Source organism: Notolabrus celidotus, chromosome 23 (genome assembly GCF_009762535.1).
Source record: "Notolabrus celidotus isolate fNotCel1 chromosome 23, fNotCel1.pri, whole genome shotgun sequence".
In the NCBI taxonomy this organism is placed as follows: Eukaryota; Metazoa; Chordata; class Actinopteri; order Labriformes; family Labridae; genus Notolabrus; species Notolabrus celidotus.
The window spans coordinates 13,240,196-13,261,770 of NC_048294.1; the positions used below are offsets into that span (position 1 = coordinate 13,240,196).

Genomic DNA, 21,575 nt, shown 5'->3' on the forward strand with positions numbered 1-21,575 from the left:
AGATTTTAGGGATTTTTTCCCCATCATCTCTAATACTGGAAATTATTTTTTCATCGTCTAATGCACGTTCAGTTGTTTTTAACCATATATCAATTTTAAAATGAATTCACAACATTTGGGGAAAAAAGTAGTGTCACCTAGCTTGCTAACTAGCTAGCTTTAAAGCTAACTTAATGAAGTTTGAGTCTTTCGAAAGTAGCGCTGCTTGCAGTCTTGTATGATGGCTAAATGAAGTCCTGCCAGTGCCAAAAGCTCCAGCTTACTCTGAAAAAGTGTGGTATAAGTAGTATAATATATGTAAGTAACAGCAGCTGAAATTTTCATATTTGCATATATTAATTTGTACATGGACATGTACATATTTATATTATCTTATGAAAAGTCTAACAAAAAGACACCATCCCTGAAATGGTGGCGTATAATTACCTGCCTATACAGACCTCTTAAAGTTGGATAGTTTCAAGGCTTCTTAAATATACCATGCCAAGATAAATGTCCAAGATATGATTGCGCACTCGACGTTCATGGTTGTTTATTTTTTTTACTATGACTTTTTCATTCAAAAAGTTTCCCTCCTCAATAATGTTTTTTGCTCCTGGTGTGAAACATGTCACTTATTTATGAGCTCGTAACATTGCTACATTAATTATTCAGTTGAGACGTGCTCCCATGCCCTTTGTTTTGGTGGTTTATATGACATTTTAAACATCATTTGGTATTCATAAGTTTTTTCTCACACCAGCTGTCAGCATTTCTGCTCACTGTGCTGAATCCGCTCAAACATGCTCGGAGAGTGTAAATGTTAACTCAAACTTAAATTGACACAACTGTTATTTACAAGACTGTGACTAAAATGCAGAGTTCTTGTTTAGTCTGCAGCTGTATGAGGAGGAATTCAGTGTTTTTTTTAAACCTTTTGGAAGTTTGGTTCAGTTTTCTAAAAAACATTTTCATTTGCACACAGGGTGTATACATAACACTGCTGGAGACCTAACTGTGCATACACAACAAAGATAATTTGTGTATTGTTCTTTCTTTCCTTATGCTACTTCAAAATCAAACCAGAAAGACAAAGAAACAGAAGTGTTTTCCTGTTTTTCTGTTTTTAAAAAGAAAACAGAAAAACAGAAAAGTGTGTAAGCAACAGTGGAAAAAGCTTGCGCTGCATAACTGTAGGGTGTATGAGAAAGAAATATGAATGCTAATTGATTTTAGTCAATTGTGGCCATGAATTCTCATGACCACAAATGTTTTTTTTCCAATGTCATCCCATATGGGCCTTATAGTTTTGGGTTAAACATTTTCAACCCCCTCCCAAACTAAGCCGTATCTTTATGTCTCTGATTTAGGTTTGAAAGGGACTAACGAAAGAAAACACCATACATGGATCCAAGAGTTAGACTTCAGTTAGTATTGCTCAGCATATTCATTGAAGCAATTGACATTAGTTGCCATAGAATATTTGCATGAATCATATAATGTTACATTCTTTTAGAACATAACTGTAATCAAATAAAAAGCCAAACTTAGGCTATCTTCACATGTATATGTATACTTTTAAGACTGATTCTTTAACTCACATTTCAAAATAAAAACGTGTCCACACCAGAAGTGATGTGTGTTTAATTTAATTTAATTAGAGTTTATTTGATTAGGACAATGCACATTAATCAACATTTCAATGCCTCAATGTAAATATGCCAGAATTAGCACAATAGCTAAATTTCATCCGTAGTCCTAAGGCAGGTTCTCACATAAAACATAAAACAACAAGTTTTAAAACTACAGGGTGTCACAAAACAGTTAACAGGACACTACACGAACTGACTTACAAACAGATTTTACATACAAAACGTTTGTGACATTATAAAAACAGGATGGAAGGTGAGGCCAAAGCCCCGGGAACGGGCATCAAGTGAGAAAACAGATTATTCATGAGTACATGACTGGCTTGTTTTTAACCAATGTTGAACTGTTTTTTTAAAGGTACAGTAGTGCTCAAGCTCCCTAATGTGTGCTGGTAGTTTGTTCCAGGACTGTGTGCCTCTGACAGACACTACCATTCGGATGAATTTGGTTTAGTATTTAGTATTTATCATATTGGTTTTCTTTTTATAAATTTGAGCACTGATGGAGGGGAAAGCCCATTTAAAACTTTAAATTGGATGTTGAGCATCTTCCTGAGCGAGCATTAATTTGTAAATAACATTTTTTAAACTGTGTCGAATTGAACATGACATACACCATAATTAAATGATGAAGGTTTCCGCCTAAACATGAAGCTAAAAGTGCAGAGCAGACGCAAACAAAAAGGTAGCCTGCCATCTTGGGGCATGCAGAACACATAAACAACGATTGCCATGCACAGGTGTGTCAGTGTTTCCTAAAGCTATTGTTTTGGCTGTCCACAAGAAAACCACAAAATGGAGTTGTCAAACATCGCCACCTTGGGAGGCATTTTTTTAAAACATTAGTTTTCAATGACCTAGAACTTAGTTTATGTTAACGCCAAAACAGAGGGAAAAATTACGTTTTCAAAAATCTCCACATACGAGTGGAGGGGTCATTAGTTACAACCTTGTACAAAATTTGCACATTGAATTCCATTTATTTATATTCTTATGTGAGATATACTCAGTATAACTCTTTATAATCCATTATTGAATACTTTAAGAAAGGAGATCCAGATTTGCTGTGTGTTGTTTTAAATGCTGCTCTGAGATATTTTGAAACAGCCTCTTGATAATAAAAATTAAGCTCCAACATCAGTTTAACACAATTCTGGACCATCTTTATATTGTTTTCTCACTTAGAGTTGAGTCAGGGTGTGTTTTATCAACTCTTCTAATAGAAGTGCAAAGACTCTCGCAAGATGACTTCATCAAGCAACCTCATGTGCAAACACAACCTACTGTCCCCTATTCACCTGCATGCCCCCCCTATCCTTTTAGCAGTGTGGATGCTTCCTGTCTGGTCTTCAGGAACAGCTAGACAGCATCTGTTCCTGGATCCCCATAAAACATGGAACATCACTCTGCCCCAGGTTTAGTATCAATCAGTATCTTCAGTCTTATGTATTTATGTGTTATATAAGTACCGTATCGTTATAGATGTCAGAGTTCTTAAAAGTGCAGAAGCTACACTAAAGTTGCACATTTGTACACAAGGCAACTCTTAAGATTAGGTAATGATGCAGCACCTGCCTTCAGGCCCTTAAAATTTCAGCTGATTTTTGCTTTAGTGGTGCATATTCCCAAACAAACATGCAATGCAATGAATCAAATTACCACAAGCCAAGTGACACACAGTAAACCTGAGGCTTTGGGAGCCCCTGAGGGTTTGAGAGCTGGGACAGTTGCTTACTCTTTCTGGTTGCTAAGCCAGACAAAGCTGTAAGCATAAACATGAGCCACTGTTTCTTTCCCAAAATAGCATCCAAACCAGTAAATGTAAGGTGGCAAGAGTTTTCTATTTTCACGCCCTTTGTGCAAGTACCCCTTTCAAACATTACCCTGATAGAGGATGCTATGAAAGTCAGTCATTTGATATCCTGGACTCCTCGATGTGCCTGGCTATATTTAACACAGGGGTTGAACATGCTGTAAGTGACCATTATGCTCTCAATTATCACCTTGTATTCTCCCCCACTGCCCGCCACGCCGCTTTAGCACTTATTAGGGGCGCACACTTGAGGCTCACCCACACAGGCTCACCTTCAGCCCACATTTGGCAGGTAATGAGCTTGACTGAGGAGACAGCATTAGACACATATCCTGCCAGTGATCATCAAGGAGTGACCCTGGTGAATGGCAGTGTGGCAGTTTGTATTGATTTCTGACTCTGAAATGATAGCAGTGGACAAAAGAGCCACATTATTCAATTACTAATTGACCTTATTTTCTTGAGGACCATGCTCTGTGATAGATGTCTGTTTTCTTGTTCCTATACCTATTGTGCTTTGTTAGCAATAGCATCAGCAGACACAGACTATATCAAAAAATTGACTTTGCTACCGTGGTTCCTCCCATTTATTCAGTGATGACCTTTTGAGAACCTTGAATTCATCACTCGGTGACCATATTTGTAGACAAGTGTGGTGCTAGAGAATGGGAGAGGTTGGCTAATTACAAGTTGAAAAAGTTGTAGCGCTTACACGTGGCTAACTCATAGCTAGTTGGCAGAATGAGACTTTAGTGGTAGTTAACAGAAGTGTACTTATTAGACTTAAGGGTCTACAAGAGCATTGTATCTCTATATTTCTGTGGAGAAGACTCAACTGACACACAATCAGATTTCCCAAAAATGCCCCTCCTCTGGATTGATTGAGTATATCTGAATCTGATTAAAGCAACCATGTCCCTAGTGATGCAAATCCCTTCCCTGTACAGTCATTATTAATAGCATAAAAGATAGACCAAAACCATTTATTTACTAGGCTGTAAAGATGTTTCATTCAACTTCAAAAATAAGGATTTTAATATGGGGCCTAATGGAGATCGTCTAACATTTGGAGCTGGCCTCTAGTGGCCCCTGGAGGAACTGCAGTTTTTGGCACTGGCACATTGGGCCCGATCTACTAAAGGTTTGCGTGTATAAAAACACGTGCAAACTTGATAGCGCACGCAAAGCTGACGTACTAACTGGGAGCACTGAGGATTGCGTCTTTCAAATGAGCAAAATAGCACTCGCAAAACATTTAGCGTGTTTGCCTTCATGAATATGCAGAAAACATGTAGATCATCAGAACGTGCTAAATACTGGGAGGAGGAGATGCAAATGTAATCATTTAGCACACGCAATGTGATCTATCAAACCTGAAGCAGATAGCGCACGCTGTATTTGCGTCTATATTTAGCATGTTTGAAAGGCAGGTGCAAACTGGCACAGCGTTACGCACACATGGCTGCGGTCACTGTAAAGCTCATCATAACATCGCTTTACAACATGCCCGCAAAAGCTGGGCTTACAAGCATTACTAAATGTTTTAGTCAATCAAACCAAGAGAACAAAAAAATTATAATAATAAAACTACACAAATACAAAGCAGTTCAGCACCACGGATAGCGACCGCATCATTCTGACACCCACTTTAACTTTTTCATATAATGAGAGCACATGAGGTCACTGTATCAACAGCTATAAAGTTTAGTAAAATTGTCACAGCGGCCCACATGTTCACATACAAACAAAAAATCAATATGAAGTACTCGGCCTACTCACCACTGTCTGGACGAGCCTTAAGCTCCGCAGACTTGTCCACGATGCACTTTATGTCCATTTTCTTTGATCTGTCATTCTTAACAGATAACATGACATGTCTACTCAGTCTATTCTGTCCCATCGTGCTCATCAAGGGGTTTTTAGTTAGTTTTAACTTGGAGAATGAGCGCTCACTGAGCTGCGCCAGGCAGCTCTGCGTAACTCCTCATCTCGTGCTTGCAGCAGTGTGTTGGGGTGAATTGCCTTAAACATGTTCCCAGTTCCATTTAAGCTGGTGAATCTTTGGGACAGTTGCTGGATGATGATATCAGGCATTAAAAACGTTCACCTGAAAGTTGCTCCCTGGGACAGTGAGGCGAATGTCTAGAATGGACAACTTGTCTTTATTTTTCCCATTGTGAGATGTGAATCCCAAAGACTGCCTAGATGGAGGCTAACATATCACGCTGGTGCAGCCAGCCAAACCAATACCAAATAAAACCCAATAAATCCAAGATTTAATGTACCGATAAAGTGTCATAAAAAACACAGGTGGGTTCGGTCCACAGAAGAACAGATTCTTGTGTTGGTTTAAGGTAGACACATGTAGCTATGGACAGTTTAAAGACTCTTGTGTTGGTGTTTGTTTCCTTTTTTCTTGTTGTTCCTCCTCTCTGATGCTGATCCAGTCAATCAATCATCTTTTTGAAAATCAAGTAACTACTTTAATATAGCAAAGTTTATCTGAAAAATTAACACTCAGATATAAATCAGCATCATAAGAACTTAGTATCATGGCAGAAACTATGTTTGAAAAACATTTATTTGACGTGTATAGTAACTTTGTAGTTTGACCCATGTTCCATCTGTTTACATGAGAGAGGCGGGTGTATTACCTACACTACAGCCAGTCAGCAGGGGGAGCTCTTAGTCTTATGGTGTCCATTTTATTATACAGTCTATGGTGTACATTTTCTACTAATGCGATATTCAGCTTGACTGTCCAACGCTTCTGTTATAATCTTTCCTGGCAGTTCAAGAAACTGAAATTCTGCTAAAGTCCCTTGTTGCTTTAAAAACTGGGCTATTGGCAGATCTGCTCATCATTAGATGTGCCTGTCAGATTTTATTGGAAGAATAACTCATGCTTACTGAAGAATTGAAGAATTCAAGCATAGTACATCATCTAGAAAGTGGTTGCCAGCCTTGTAATGATACATCAAAAACATAAGTTCTCTCCCACATTGGATTGGTGTTAGTTTCTTGGTCATTTTGGAGCTGATGCTTCTCCACAGTCTTGGCTGTGGATGCATTGTGAAGATACCAACCATACCAAGAATATACAATCATATACTCTTCTTTCTGCTTTCTCTGGTCAACATATGTTTGCCAAGATTATGTTCTTAGTTGTTGAAGTCAGTTTCTATATTTTGCAAGAGCTGCAATCTTGTGGTCTCAGGGGATTTGATGGTCGTTCGTACACAGACAGACTTTCATGAGAACAGCAGAAATGCTCAGCCGTGGGATTTACCTGTCAACTACACTTAAGCATGTGGGATAACACGAGCGAGACGCTGTGATGGTGAAATAAAGGCTGACACGCCTTTGCTGTGATCTGCGGTCAGTGACGGCTTCATGTATGTCAGCGCCTTGGAGCAGAGTAGAAAATAAACTCACATTAAGAGATGGTTGGATGGATGCCTTTGTTTTGCAGCTGTCAGTTTCTTCAGGAGCATGTTTCAAGACAATTCTTGAGATTCTCACCTCTTTACTTTCTCCTTTCTTTTGCTTTCGTAGATTACTCAGCAGCATTGAAGGAGTGCAAATTACATTATCATGTCGTGTCAAATTGAAAGGCTTTAATTGACCTTTTCTCCAAGACTTTATTAAATGTCAAAGAATCTCTGTAGGGGAGAATTCACAGTTTCACCTCTAATAGAGTGATTCTTTTAACTCTGCCCAGCTGAAACATAGCCAAGTAATGTTTTCTAAAAAGGAAGTAAAAGTATCAGGACTCTGAAACATGACTAAAAACCTTAATTGTTGCAAAAGCTTTTGTAATGCCTCTCCAAAGTTTGACAGCAAAGTGAAAAATGAACAATCCCATCTACAAGACTTACAAGGAAGAAAGTACAGCTCAGTATTAACTTTTGAAATCTGCACTTCTCTACTCACTTTCACACTGCTGTGTCTAAAAGTACAGAGCAGAGTTTGGGGATTTAACTAAGCTCAAGAAGTCGGCTCAATTCCCAAAGCAGCCGCCAACCACCCAACTGCACAGCACTTTTTGGAAAATAGACACACAGGTAACTGATTTCTCCACTGACAATGCAACAGAAGAAAAAGCTTGCTCTATCATTCCAACCATCTGGAAGTCTGGCTCCGACTTGAGGCTGATGTGTAACTTTTAATTGGAGAGACAGTGGTGGGAGGCAGAAAGGAGGAAGGAATGATCCCAGTGGATAGACAGGCGGTGCCGGCTGCCAGATGGACAACCTGAGCTTGCTGGAGTGCACACTGTTGCGTTCTCTGGCCGATGTCATGTGTTTTATTTTTCCAAAAAGGTTGTTGTAGATTCATAGTTTGGCCCAAACAGGCCTAGACTGCCTATTCAATTTACCCTTTCCCTCTGATTTTTACCAGACATGATCTTTACACTTCATTACACACTATTGATTGGAAGCTCAAACACCCAACATTTAGTCCTTGAAATGTGGGGATGTGCTAAATACAAGTGGGAAAGCCATAAAAGTAAAGCCATTGTATCTTACTAAATTGTACAACCGCTTACAAAACATGGCAATAGTGCTTCAAAAAGAAAGAAATCAGTCTACATAGGTTGATTCTATGTTAACAATAAATCACATTATTTAATCTACAGCGTACCAAGGGGACCATACAGGTGGGAATGGAATGTCAATTTACTATGACACAATATGATACAGTATGACAAAATACCATACAATATGATACAATATGATACAGCATGACACAATGCCATACAATGTGATACAATATGATACAGCATGACACAATGCCATACAATGTGATACAATATTATACAGTATGACAAAATACCATACAATATGATACAATATGATACAGCATGACACAATGCCATACAATGTGATACAATATTATACAGTATGACAAAATACCATACAATATGATACAATATGATACAGCATGACACAATGCCATACAATGTGATACAATATGATACAGCATGACAATGTTATACAATACCATACAATAAGATACAGCATGACACGATGCCATACAATACCATACAATAAGATACAGCATGACACGATACCATACAATTATGCAATTTAATTCTATATGATATAATTTAATACAATACAATCCTATACTAGAATACAAAACAATACAAGGACATGATAATATGAAATGACAGAGTATGACATGGTATCATACAATGGGACAGGATACTGTATGATACTATATAATGGTACTGTATATTATATGCTCTGATATCAAAAAGTAAAAGAAAATGATACAATACCATACAATGAAGCATGACACAAAATGATACGATATGATGGGACACTAAATTTGAAAATGTATTTATAATTTATTTATAATTTTTGCACTGACAAGTGATAGGCCTACATAACTGAATGCATTTTAACATAAAATGAGCGAGGAACATGAACAGGAAACACATCTTTAGGCCAGCCTATATAACAACATAAAGAAAAAAACAAACAGGCCTAACAATAATGGCCGACTCAACTAGGCTACATGCAGTAGACCCTGTCTGAGTTACAGTGATGGCAAATGTAGGGTCTGCGCACTCCAACTCATTTCATCATGCATGATTTTGCCATCATAGGGTTGGTTGTTACATGTGACAACCAACCCCAAAGAGAATGAGATGACCAACCCCAACTGGAATTTTTTGCTAGCATCAAGGCTAACAACCATCTAACAACTAGTTAGCTACCTAATAAAAATCTAAACTATAGCTTTCCCCTCACACTTTGTAAGGGTAACACTTGTTTTGTTATAAACCCATCGTTTAAAAGCCTAGAAGAAAAATACTGAGGAGCTGAATATTTACAATTTGACATGAAAAACACAAAAAGTCCTCTCACCTCAAGTTCAGCTGTCTTACTCCAGAGAAGACTATATAGGTGAGCTCTGATCCTAATTCAGGAAATGTCCATACCCCAATTTGAGAGACAGTGCCTTCTGGTGGCGAGATATAACGAGTGTGCCAACCCCATTCTCACCTACAGTACAAATTATTCAACCTACATGTATTATGATACGACTCGATAAGATACGATATACAATATGATACGATACATACGATATGATGCGTTACGATACAATACAGTATGACATCGTACAGTAGAGTGACGTATTACTCTTAAATTACTACACCAATGTTTGGTGCTAGCAATGCAATAATTGCATTTTATAAGTCAGGACAAAATAAAGATTTCTGTAACAGCATTTTGTCACACCCTTAGGAATGTATGTTGAAAATTAGGACCTAAATAGTCATGACTTCGGCTTGAAATTCGAGACTCAGATGTACCACCATCATGCTCTTGAGGCTGAGCCTGTGCACCTAGGAACGACTGGAGACAAAACTGAGGTTTTGTTGAGGAGAAATTAATAAATTTGGGGTTTTTCTTTAATCAGCAAACAGGAAATATTTCTACCAAACCATGACAATGCACGTTGTTGTGGATGACCTTGGGTCGATGTTAGATTTCCAGCCTTGATATTTTTTCAGTCTAGCCCTGGCCCCTGAAACATCCCTAGTACTGCTAAATGTTGCTGTTTAATCAAGCATAATTGGGCAGGGACAAAGCTTATAATTTCTTTCTGAGGGTTTGGAGAGCAGATATTTCCTTCTTATGACATCACTCAAGACGTACAGTGATTCCCAGTCCTTACAGTCTATTGTTTTTCATTATTGGCCGTCATGTGACACTCTTACCCTCTACTTCAACCCTTTCAGTAGCGCCGTACGCTCAGTGATCCTGCTTAAAGCCTTTACATTGTTTTTTAATCCTGCTACCATCCATAGGGGATAAATAAACATGTATAAAGCCATTTAGTATACCGGGCCCTCTTCCAGTTTTACCAATGTGATGCATTTCAGGAGCTCACATTGAATATTTCTCTACAGACAGACAGAGAGCGATTGAGGTGAGGTGTATTGTTGTTGTGCTCAGTTGTAGGTTTCTTCCACAAAGTTCTCCTCATCGTGAAACTGAATATAAACAAGCAGTTGTTCTGCAGCACTGGCAGTCTTTGCTTTTATTTACTTGGAATGCAAAATGTACTGTATGTATGAGTTCCCTACAAATGTGGAAATGACAAATCCTGTGCCGGGCTACTGTGTTCCACAGAGTTGTATTGTGACAATTTCCCCAGCAGTCTAGTCACCAAGTTTTTTTTCAAAACAACAATGTCTATCGCCAGGCAGAATCAGATCTCCAGAGACAGTGTGTGGTTCGTGTGTAGGCCATCAGATAGGAAGCTTTAAAGGACCGCTCCAGGGCTCACTCAGAGATACAGTTGACTCTATTTAGCTTGTCTCTGCCTCCTCTACACTCTGGTGAGGCCGTACTTCATTCAGTAATATTTGTATTCATAATTCCCTGCACTGACCTTTTTTGTGTTTTGCAGCTGAGTCATGAACTTTATATTTTCCCATTTGTCTCTTTCTGCTTACAGTCCCTGCCTGAATTTCTGATCTTTGGAGAATAACTCAAACTAAATCCATTCCCGTCTCACCTGAGTAACTTTTCAATTTTGCTCAGCTCTCGTGAAATTTCCATGGAAAAGGTTGAAGTAGAAGAAAGCTATCCTTGTAAACTATGCTTTTTAATAATGGTTTACAGACTGGCAATTAGATGAATGGCTGATGGATCTAATAACGTCCAATTTATAACAAGCTACAATTACTGTAAAATCCAGAATATCATTCAGTATATAGGAGCCAGTCTCTTTTTGAGGAACTATGTTCCTGAAAATGGAAATGGAAGAAAAGTTGATAGTGTCTCTGTGCAGCTACCCTGAACTCTACGAAACCACCCTTTTTTAAATTAAACAGGAGCTCGCTTAGAGGAAAGTGAATGAGGAAGCTGTATTATCTGTAATACAAGTTGTGAAAAAAAGTGATTCCAGCCATCACTTATACTAGCAAGTTAGCACTGCCCCAGTTAGCGTAACTGGCCTTGTGTCTTTGGGTACTTGCGTACACGCGATTTGACACGCCTATGGAACTCGTACAGACAATGCTCAAGTGCAACCAACCACTGCACTTTTATCATATTATTTTAGCCTGTACATGCCTATTTGTTGTTCTTATGTATTTATAGCTGATGTTATTGTTATTACATTTTTATTTTTTTATTTTGTATGTCTTATTCTTATGCCTTGTACAAAGAGAGCACAGTTTACCAAAGTCAAATTCCTTGTGTGTTCAAGCATACCTGGCCAATAAAGCTGATTCTGATTCTAATTCTGATAAAGCTGATTCTACTCACATTAACCCCACCCACCCCCCGACCAAGAGCACATCCTAAATACAGAGCAACAAAGGAGATTCAGGAAGAGGAATAAACAGAAATAAACAAAATGACAAGGAAACAGATGGGAATAAAATAAAAAGGTATAAACAAACAAATAAATAAAGATCCAACACATAAGTATCGTTAACAGCAGCAAACAGGCCAACCAATCAGCATCAGTCAGTAGGCATCAGAGTCAACTCCTTTACAAATTCAACAAATGGGGACCATACTTTAGTAAATTTGTCTGGGAAACCTCTCAGTGTATGTCTCATTTTCTCGAGTTGGAGCAGTGATAGCAACTCATGTACCCATCTTCTAAAGGGAGGGGGTTTATTAGATTTCCAATTCATCAGAATTTGTTTGCATACGATGAGGCTACTAAATGCTACTGCTTTCTTCTGTGCATTTGTGGCATGAGTTTCTATAGGCATCACCCCAAAAACGGCTGTGAGTGGGTTGGGCTTAAGAGGGTAATCGCACAGAGCAGAAAGGCAGTGGAAAACCGAGGACCACAAATTGACCAGGGAGGGACAAGACCAGAACATATGGCCCAATGAGACTGGGCTATTGCACCTGGGAAAGTTGGGGTTGACAGTGGGATATATTTTGGCTAACCTGTCGTTGGAGTAGTGAATTCTATGTAAAATCTTGAATTGATTTATACGTATACAAATGGAGGTGTGTACAGCAGAGATGCAATTTGCCCAGACATCTTCAGGTCATCACCATTGTTAGTTGTGATTTCACCTCTTCTTGTTGACAATGTGGCAAAAACAGCAGTTTCCAATACCACTGGTGAACGACATTGAACATCTTTTGTATAATACTCTCAATTTATTAAGAGAGTACAACACTTTAGATTCGTGGTAAATGGCTGACCCTTCAACAGCAGAGAAAATAAGACGAGAGGAGGAAACTGAAACAAACAGGAAGCTAAAAACAGTGGGGGATGTTAAAACACACAAGGAGCTAAGTGAAGGAGACATCGACCGAATTGAAGAAAGCAGACGAAGCAAGCCTTCAGGGTGGAAAAGACCTTTCTGCTTTGTATTGGAGTCTTGTCTCACCCAGTCTGCATTCTTGTTTTGCATACTCACCCACTCACCATAAATTATCCCATACATAATTTCTATAGCTAAGACAAAATGGCTACAGATCATGAGTCTCCTCCATAAGTGAATCTATTGGCAAACACGTGGTTTCGTGTAAAAAAGCACCCTGGTTACTTTAACGTGGGAGTCGTGTTGGCAGCCTAAGGAAGTTGGATGTAGTTACATTTCTGTAAAACTCTGAAACGATTGCTGTCAGATCAACTTTGCTGTGAAAATGTGCCCACAGAAAAAAAAAAAAAAAAAAAATCCATGTTTGAATGTAAGGATCTTGAAATCTTTATATGAAGCATCTGAGATAACAAGAATAAAAGATTCCTGACAGAATGGACACCAGGAGGAAACACTGACGTCAATATATCACTTTCACACGGAAATGAAGCCAGAAAGATTCCACATGTGCTGCTCCAACTTGCCGACTAATGTTCACCTTTGGATTGGATTTTTAAGTGCATGCTCAAATTATAACCACTACGGTTTCAAATTTCATTAAACTGTAAATGTGTTCAGGAAATTGAGGGGCCTAAATGTGAAATATTTAAACAGATGCCTTCCCTCCTGACTCACCCCCCCCCCATCCCTCCCTCCATTCACCATCCTCTCCATCCACGTGTGTGTTTGTCTTCATTTCACGCTGCATATCCACTTTCCTCCACTACTGCCTTTCCCCATACCTACCCACCCAGCCTCAAACCCCCCTTGACGTGGGAATTCAATTTGTACTGTATGTTTCATTTCTGCTCCGATTTAGATTTATTTCATGTCAGCTGCTTTTAATTAACTCTGTGGATATGCAACGAGAGGAGGGGGAGGCAGCGAGGAGAGAGTGAGACAGACAGAGAGATAAAAACTCCTCACATCCGCCAATGAGTTACACCGGCAATCATTTACCACTTAGACAGTAGTGCAGAAGCCCCTCGTTCGTTGCCCTGGCAACCGGTGCCTTGGTGATTGATTCCTTGCCAGTGTGGCATCGCTGCAGGGAATAGAGCGCATGAGCTTACCGTGCCCGCTACATCTTTTCTAATTAAAATGGGATTACAGAGTCATCGGCGTTGTATGTTCAAACAAATGCAAGGCTGTGAAGGAAATCAATTTCTGTAAATGTCAGGCCTGTTAAATACAACTATGGGTAAACAAATGTAAACGAGCTCAGTGCAGCGACACTCCATACGTGAGGAAGTAGGATTTGCATGTCCGGGTTCGCAGCGATTGACAGCAGCAGTGCATCCCTCCATGCAGGAGTTGGAGCCTGATTGACACGGCATGAATCACTTAATGCAGCTCAAATCACCAGACACAACAATTAGTGTGTTTGTTGCTGTCTGCTAATCAGAAAATATTCCTCAAATTGCAGCTTAATGTACATCTTAAATGAACAACGGTTTCTTAATGTAATTGGATTAGTCGAGTCAATCATATCTGTGCAGTTGGTGCTGTTGTTTTTCACTCTGGTGTGAATTGAGCGGCTAAATATTCTCCAATGCACAGAGCTGAGACTTGATTACTTCACACTTTACAGCAGCTGCTTGCACTTGTGTCATGGGGATACGGCAGCACACTGATATTATATTTCCGAACATAATCTTACATGCATATGAAAGATAAATTAGTGCAGGAAGGTGGGGGAATGATGAATAATCTAACCTAATGTAGTCGTTTTTATAAATGGTACGACAGAACCAGTGCATCCATTTGAATTACAGTATCTCACAAAAGTGAGCACACCCGTCACATTTCTTCTAAAGATGATGCACAAGAAAGACTGCAAACAATTTGCTAAAGACAGCAGACCAAGGACATGGATTACTGGAACCATGTCTTGTGGTCTGATGAGACCAAGATAGACTTATTTGGTTCAGATGGTGTCAAGCGTGTGTGGCAGCAACCAGGTGAGGAGAACAAAGACAAGTGTGTCTTGCCTACAGTCAAGCATGGTGGTGGGAGTGCCATGGTCTGGGTCTGCATAAGTGCTGCCGGCACTGGGGAGCTACAGTTCATTGAGGGAACCATGAATGCCAACATGTACTGTGACACATTGAAGCAGAGCATGATCCCCTCCCTTCAGAAACTGGGCAGCAGGACAGTATTCCAACATGATAACGACCCAAACACACCTCCAAGATGGCCACTGCCTTGCTAAAGAAGCTGAGGGTAAAGGTGACGGAGTGGCCAAGCATGTCTCCAGACCTAAACCCTATTGAGCATCTGTGGGGCATCCTCAAACGGAAGGTGGAGCAGCGCAAGGTCTCTAACATCAACCAGCTCTGTGATGTCGTCATGGAGGAGTGGAAGAGGATTCCAGTGGTAACCTGTGAAGTTCTGGTGAACTCCATGCCCAAGAGGGTTAAGGCAGCGCTGGAAAATAATAGAGGCCACACAAAATATTGACACTTTGAGCCCAATTTGGACATTTTCACTTACGGGTGTACTCACTTTTGTTGACGGTGGTTTAGACATTAATGGCTGTGTGTTGAGTTATTTTGAGGGGACAGTATATTTACACTGTTATACAAGCTGTACACTGACTACTTTACATTGTATCAAAGTGTCATTTATTAAGTTTTGTCCCATGAAAATATATAATTAGATATTTGCAGAAATGCGAGGGGTGTACTCACTTATGTGAGATACTGTACATATGCTGTTTTCACACATATGTGAAACTCCCATGTGTGTTGCATGTGTGAATGCGAAAAGCCCAAATTTTCACGCCGACTTTATCTGAACATTTCCAGCTAGAACTCAGTTATATTTCTGCCGATAATTTCAAGATATATCACCCCAAGGGAAGCAATGACGTTTCACAAGCCAAGGATGGAAGACAGAAAGAATAGACAATGGGGAAGTGCAAGTTCAAGGAAATTTAGCCTCAAAATGCAAATACAGGGGAAAGTTGGCAGGACAGACAACAATAATGAGTTGACTTGCAAGATATGCAAAAATGCGACTACTTGAAATATATGGTTAATGCTGAGGTCAGACTCCACATTATGAGGATGATTATAGCTGGATCCAGCAGATTTACCCGTTGGCCTTGAAAATCCCTTACGAACCCATGTAGTGTGTCATAGTGAATGTCAATCAAGGCCACATCTGGGACGCCTCCTCCAAACAGAAAGTCTTGCATGTTTGTTCTTACATTCTGCCCTCTACCATGTGTTCCATCACGTCAAATAGGTTGACCAATGAGAGCACTCTGCACAGGCAAAAGTCACAAGTGTTGACAAAAGAATGTTGACATTGGTGCTGCCAGATGGAGCCATGAGACAGAGAAGGAGAGGATAAGCTAGCATATAATTCATCATACTGTTTTCAGTCTTCTTTTTGGTCGCCATCTAGCCAAGTCCCTTTTTTTCCAACGTCACCACACATCGGCCGTGATGATTGGTTTGGTACCACCGTGTAGTCTGCCTTATAATTACTCCCACTATCCAGTATGTTCTCCTCATTCATTCGCTGATTCTGTAGACAGGTTCAGTTACTGTTGTCAACTTTGGGGTCATAGCACCTCCGATTTTTATCTCATGTACTGCCTTTACCTCCCTGTATAACCTCCATGATTTTCAACATGGCTACTTGACTTTCTGCAGCTACCATATTGCTCCAGACAACTGAGATTAGTTCAAAGTGTCAATCTTCAAGATGATTGCTCACTTCAAGATAACATTCTTAAGTCTGTAATTCATGATGTTTAGTGTGCTCTTGAAGCTATATGACCTAAAGTGGCCCTTGATCTCCAGAGCATAAAAGAGCAGAATATAGAGAGCATGCACGTGAGCATAAACAAGAAAAAAGAATAAAGTGTGGCATATAGAGAAAAAGGAGAAAAATTAGGTCTTGCACACTGTTTTCAGATTTCAATCACTACAGTGCAGTTAGCAGAGGTGTAACATAGAGCCTTGGGCCTGTTCCCAAGTGGAGCTCTTTGGCGCTGGCTGTGTGGGACGTGTCATTACAGGAGAGGCAATAATAGACAAGGGAATTTATAATGTGACGCTTTTTTACGCGCCTATGAAAGAGTGCCTGAAAGCCTGGGACTGAACACAGGAAAAAAAGGGAATGTTTGGTTGTAAACAATGGAAAGCCATATCATCTGCTGACTGGAAAATATATTAAACCTCTCATGACGGTCCTCTGAAATGGAACACACTTCAATTTCCTCCATATAGAAATGCGAAGCGCGTCTACCTGCACTTGCACCAGTTCCACATAGCTCTATATATCATGGAGGTTTTTACAGGCCTCCTCATGGGCAACAAACTACTCTCTGAAATGAAAGTGCAGTTACAGCCTTATGAAACTGAGTGCCCAGATTAGACATAAATCACATCCAGTCTTGTTTTCCTCTCAATCATTACTCCGTATGGGTGCACAGCTTTTGTGGACTCAGCAAACATGCTAACCTTTTTCTTTACTTTAGTGGTAGAAACTTTGAGAACACAAAACAGCAGGAATTCTTTCATTGCCCTTTTCACTGGATTGAAAAGACACATTTTTTTGTGTGAGTAGCATTTAGCATGTCATTTACTTGATGCAGTGTTTATGCATGCACACACCTTTGTTAAATGCACCTTACATGTCTTTATTCCAAAGCAAATCTGCAGGAAAAAAGGTCTCCATACCGATGGAAAAACATTCAACATAAAAGATGAGCTCCCTCCCCTTCCATGTGTCTATGTGGAAGGGCAGGGAGCTCCCAGAACAGAACCATACTGTCAGATATAACTAATAGCATGCAAATAATTATGGTCCTGACAGAACTATAATTGTACCATAAAAATATCAGATTGTTGCACCTCTACTTGGCACTGAAAACTGATGTTAAAATGATGAGTTACCCTAAACCTATGTTAAACAGTGTGTAGCAAGAATAAGCTCACCTGAGATCTCTGTTTTTGGTGTTTATTCTCGTAGGATGTTAAGGTTGTCTTGGGTTCTAAAAACAACCTCCTCCCTTTTCGACATATTTTATTAATTTTCCTTAAAAAGAAGTCCTAAAACCACAACATAGTGTGTTTCTTTTTTAAAGTACAAACACAGAATGATAGCTAACTCATCCATCTTAAACGCACATATGAGAAGGATGTGTTCAATTCAGAAAACAGTCTGATTGAGCACAATTGTTTTAACACAGCTAAACATGGGATCACAGAGTTTGTGGGTAAACAACATCAAATAGGTTAACATCCATAAATATGTGTTGTTTACACATTGCTTGGTTGAGTGGTTATATGCTAGTTTAACCAGACACAGCCTACTTACAACTTTATCTCTATTTTCTAGATCAAAATACTGACGATCCAAAATACTGTTGATCCAAACAGCTGATCGGCATGTATCTGTGCTCATGTAGCAGAAGAACACCGGTCTGCAAGGTGCGTCCGAAAATAGTGCCAAAACAAAGGGGGCTTCTGACGGCAAACTGAATAGCTCCAATTTTTTCTGCTGGTGCATGCATTTGCACCATGATGAGTTCCTGGACCATATTTTCTCAACTTAAGCGAAATTACGTGAAATAGGTGGCCCCGTCCGCAGAGAAAATAGCCTAGCTTGCCTGCCGGTCCTCTGGGAATTTTCTCATTAAAGGGGAAGACCTCACCGGCACCCATTGTGGCTAGCAGGAGCAATAGTGTACTGTAACTCATACGACCCCACTTCAAAAAACTGAAACATCCGTTTAAGAGATGCTATCAGTCATCTGTGCTTGTTTACATCCAGGTAGTAGAGCATTATAGCATTATGACAGTCACAATTAACTGTGTTACAGCATTGGCACAACATGTGACCTCCAATAATAGGCCTTAATAATGAAAATATTGGTAATCAGTTCATTTGACTACCAATTCTGGTGTCAACTAGCAAGGGTTTTGACATTTAGTCATGTTTTTTTTTTTAAGTTCTGTTTTCTTTTGCATTTTTGCCTTTATTTGACAGGACAACTGAATATGGACAGGAACCTGCAACCGCTGCGATGAGGACTATAGCCTCTGTATATGGGGCATGCTGAAACCGCTAGGCAAACGGCGCCGACATTTATTCATTTTGTCGTGCACCACACCAATCGGAAGATGAATTGATGCAACAGTTTTTTTGGGACAGTCACGGTTACCAGAAGATAATTCTTGATCATTTGCCTACCTCAGGCACCTTGTGTTTCTTTTTCACGTCTTCAACTTTGGGATCGACTGCTACTTAACTCTGCACATACATTCAAATTCCCCCTAGTATGGATTTATGTAATTTCTCATCTTGTGCCATAATTAAGTTAGAAAGTAACTTGTCCAATACTTTGCTACTTCCTGATAGCCTCAGCTGTGCTCTGTTTTCAGAACATGCTAAAGTAAGAATACGAATTGTTCTATATATAAATGGGAAATATCTGCTTATTAGCATTGTCAACCAGAACATGATAGCATGTTAGCATTTAGGCTGAGTTGTTGTGCTGGTGGCTTGACTGTAACTGGAATTACACCTGTGCTGATATAAACTGCACTGGTATCAACTAAGTGACAAAAGAAACCCATAACTGTCTTTTTGTGATCAAACCTACCATATTTACTCCATGTTGGTTGCGGGAAAGGAAATGTTTGCATCTTCTATGTAGCCATGTCTGCTGTTGACATAACTCTTAGCCAGGATTACAGGAGTGGGAGCCGGAATTCTCCAAGCAGCTCAACTGGCTGAAGAAGCATGACAGTGTACAGTTTCCCTTTCTTTCCCTCCTTTTTTTTGTTTTCCTTTTGGGTTTGTGTGCTAAAAATCACACATACGAGTTTCGCGAAAGACGTCGGGATCGCTCTCCTCTCGAGCAGTGAAGAAAACCATCTGGGATTGTGTTTGTGTTAAGCAAAGTGCAACAGTTTCTCCTTTTCCCTCATTCACACCGGTGCCTGGCATCATGTGGGGACTAATGTGGAAAATCTAAATCTGGACCTTGTTGATAGAAAATGGCAGGTCACACTGTTTGGCATGTGACGCTCACAAACCCCAGTGCAGGCAATGGTGCTAATAGATAATTGCCAGCTTAATAGAAGGTGACATTTTGTTGCAGAGCCAGATAATCTTTATTTAAAATGAAACCTTCGTGTTTATTTTCTGTTTCAGCTGGAGGCAATAAATGATGTCCACAGTGATTACATTTGTGTTATTGTACGTTTTACACATTTCTTATGTGTTGTCATTTATATTCACTTAAATCCATATTAATGACAGGATTGATAAAACTACACCTGTTGCTAGAAAAATGTCTAAAATAGGATACAAACAATCCAAAGCACAAAAACCAGTCTCCTGCCTTCTCTCATGAACTTTCCACTTCTACGATTGCAACAATTTGCGTGTCTCTCGCTTCCTCACACATAACTCCTCTTACAGACTCACACACACTCATCATAACCATTCGCTGTGCACTCCCCTCCCTTCGCCTCCCACTCGTCCTGCTGATTGGAGTTGTCAGGAGTCAGAGGGTCACTGCAGAGGATGTCAATAGGCCTCATTCACAGACTCACACATATGCACACTCTTACATGCAGAAAACACACACAAGAAAGCCTTTAAAGGAGTAAAACAGGCCAAATGAGATTCAGACAATAATACAGTCTTGTCTTAAGTGTGTATAAATACACCCCACAATCACCCAATCGCATCAGCAGCTGGGCATCAGCTCACACACAAACTCACAGCTGCAACAACACCACCGAAGAGCATCAAATTTATATTCATTATTCACCAGTCAGCTGCCTTGATTTCAGTGATTGGATATACCCTCTACCACCTCATGGCTCCACCTCCCCCCCTGCCTCCCCCGGTCCCATGGGAAGGCTCAATGTCTCCTTTTTGCTCATGGAGTTGATAGCTGTGTGAGTGTGAGCGGCTGGGTGTCTTTTATGTGTGTTAAACGGTGCTGGATGTTTGACAGTGACAAGGCTTTTGGGATATGAGCAGAGAGGGCGTGTGATTGGATGGATTTGATCAGGAGTCACCCTAAAACTACAAGAAAAAAGACAGGAACAAGCTCCTTGAAGAGTTCAAGCTGTTAGTGTTTAGTGCCTTAAAACTAATAAAAATCACAGACCATATACTATATGAGAAAAAAAAAAACACAAGCACTCCCAAAAGTGAAGCCAAACTATTTGTAACACCTCCTGGTGACTGGCTGCAGTATAGGCCATCAAGCCCACAGGTTAAAAGTATCCTCCATTAAAACAGATAGAACATGGTTCAAACTTAAAAATGTATATACATGTCAAATCTGCCTCAAAAATGCTTTCTACCATGACAGTTTTTAATCATGATGTATGTGCGTGTTCATTTTTATAAGAAGTTTTACTTTGAATTAGCTATTTGATGCTAAAAAGGGGGGGATGTGACATCATGATTGGCAGCTCTGGAGACAAATGCAGGCTCCTGCAGTCTTCTTTATCAGATTAGCAAAATAGAAGAGGCACAGAGAGAGAGACAGAGACAGAGACAGAGACAGAAAATGCAACTAACTACGTATTACGCAATAGTAATTGAACTTCCCATAAAAGGGAGTTGTCTTTTACTCGCAAAGTTACATTTGTGTATTTCTGTTGGAGGCGTTTTGTCCCATAGTTACACCAGCCAGATATCTTCTGTGCTTGCCGTGGCTCACAAACACATAACTGGCGCATTATGTCAGCGTTCATCAACACAGCATTTTGGCTTCAGTTTGTAACGATGG

The 21,575-nt window shown here is 39.8% G+C and overlaps 1 protein-coding gene across 3 annotated transcripts in view; it reads left to right on the plus strand.

The window, feature by feature from the left end:
• LOC117807546 (glucosidase 2 subunit beta-like) overlaps window positions 1-21,575 on the plus strand; it is a 182,967-nt gene that overhangs the window by 88,383 nt on the left and 73,009 nt on the right. The window lies entirely within an intron of this gene.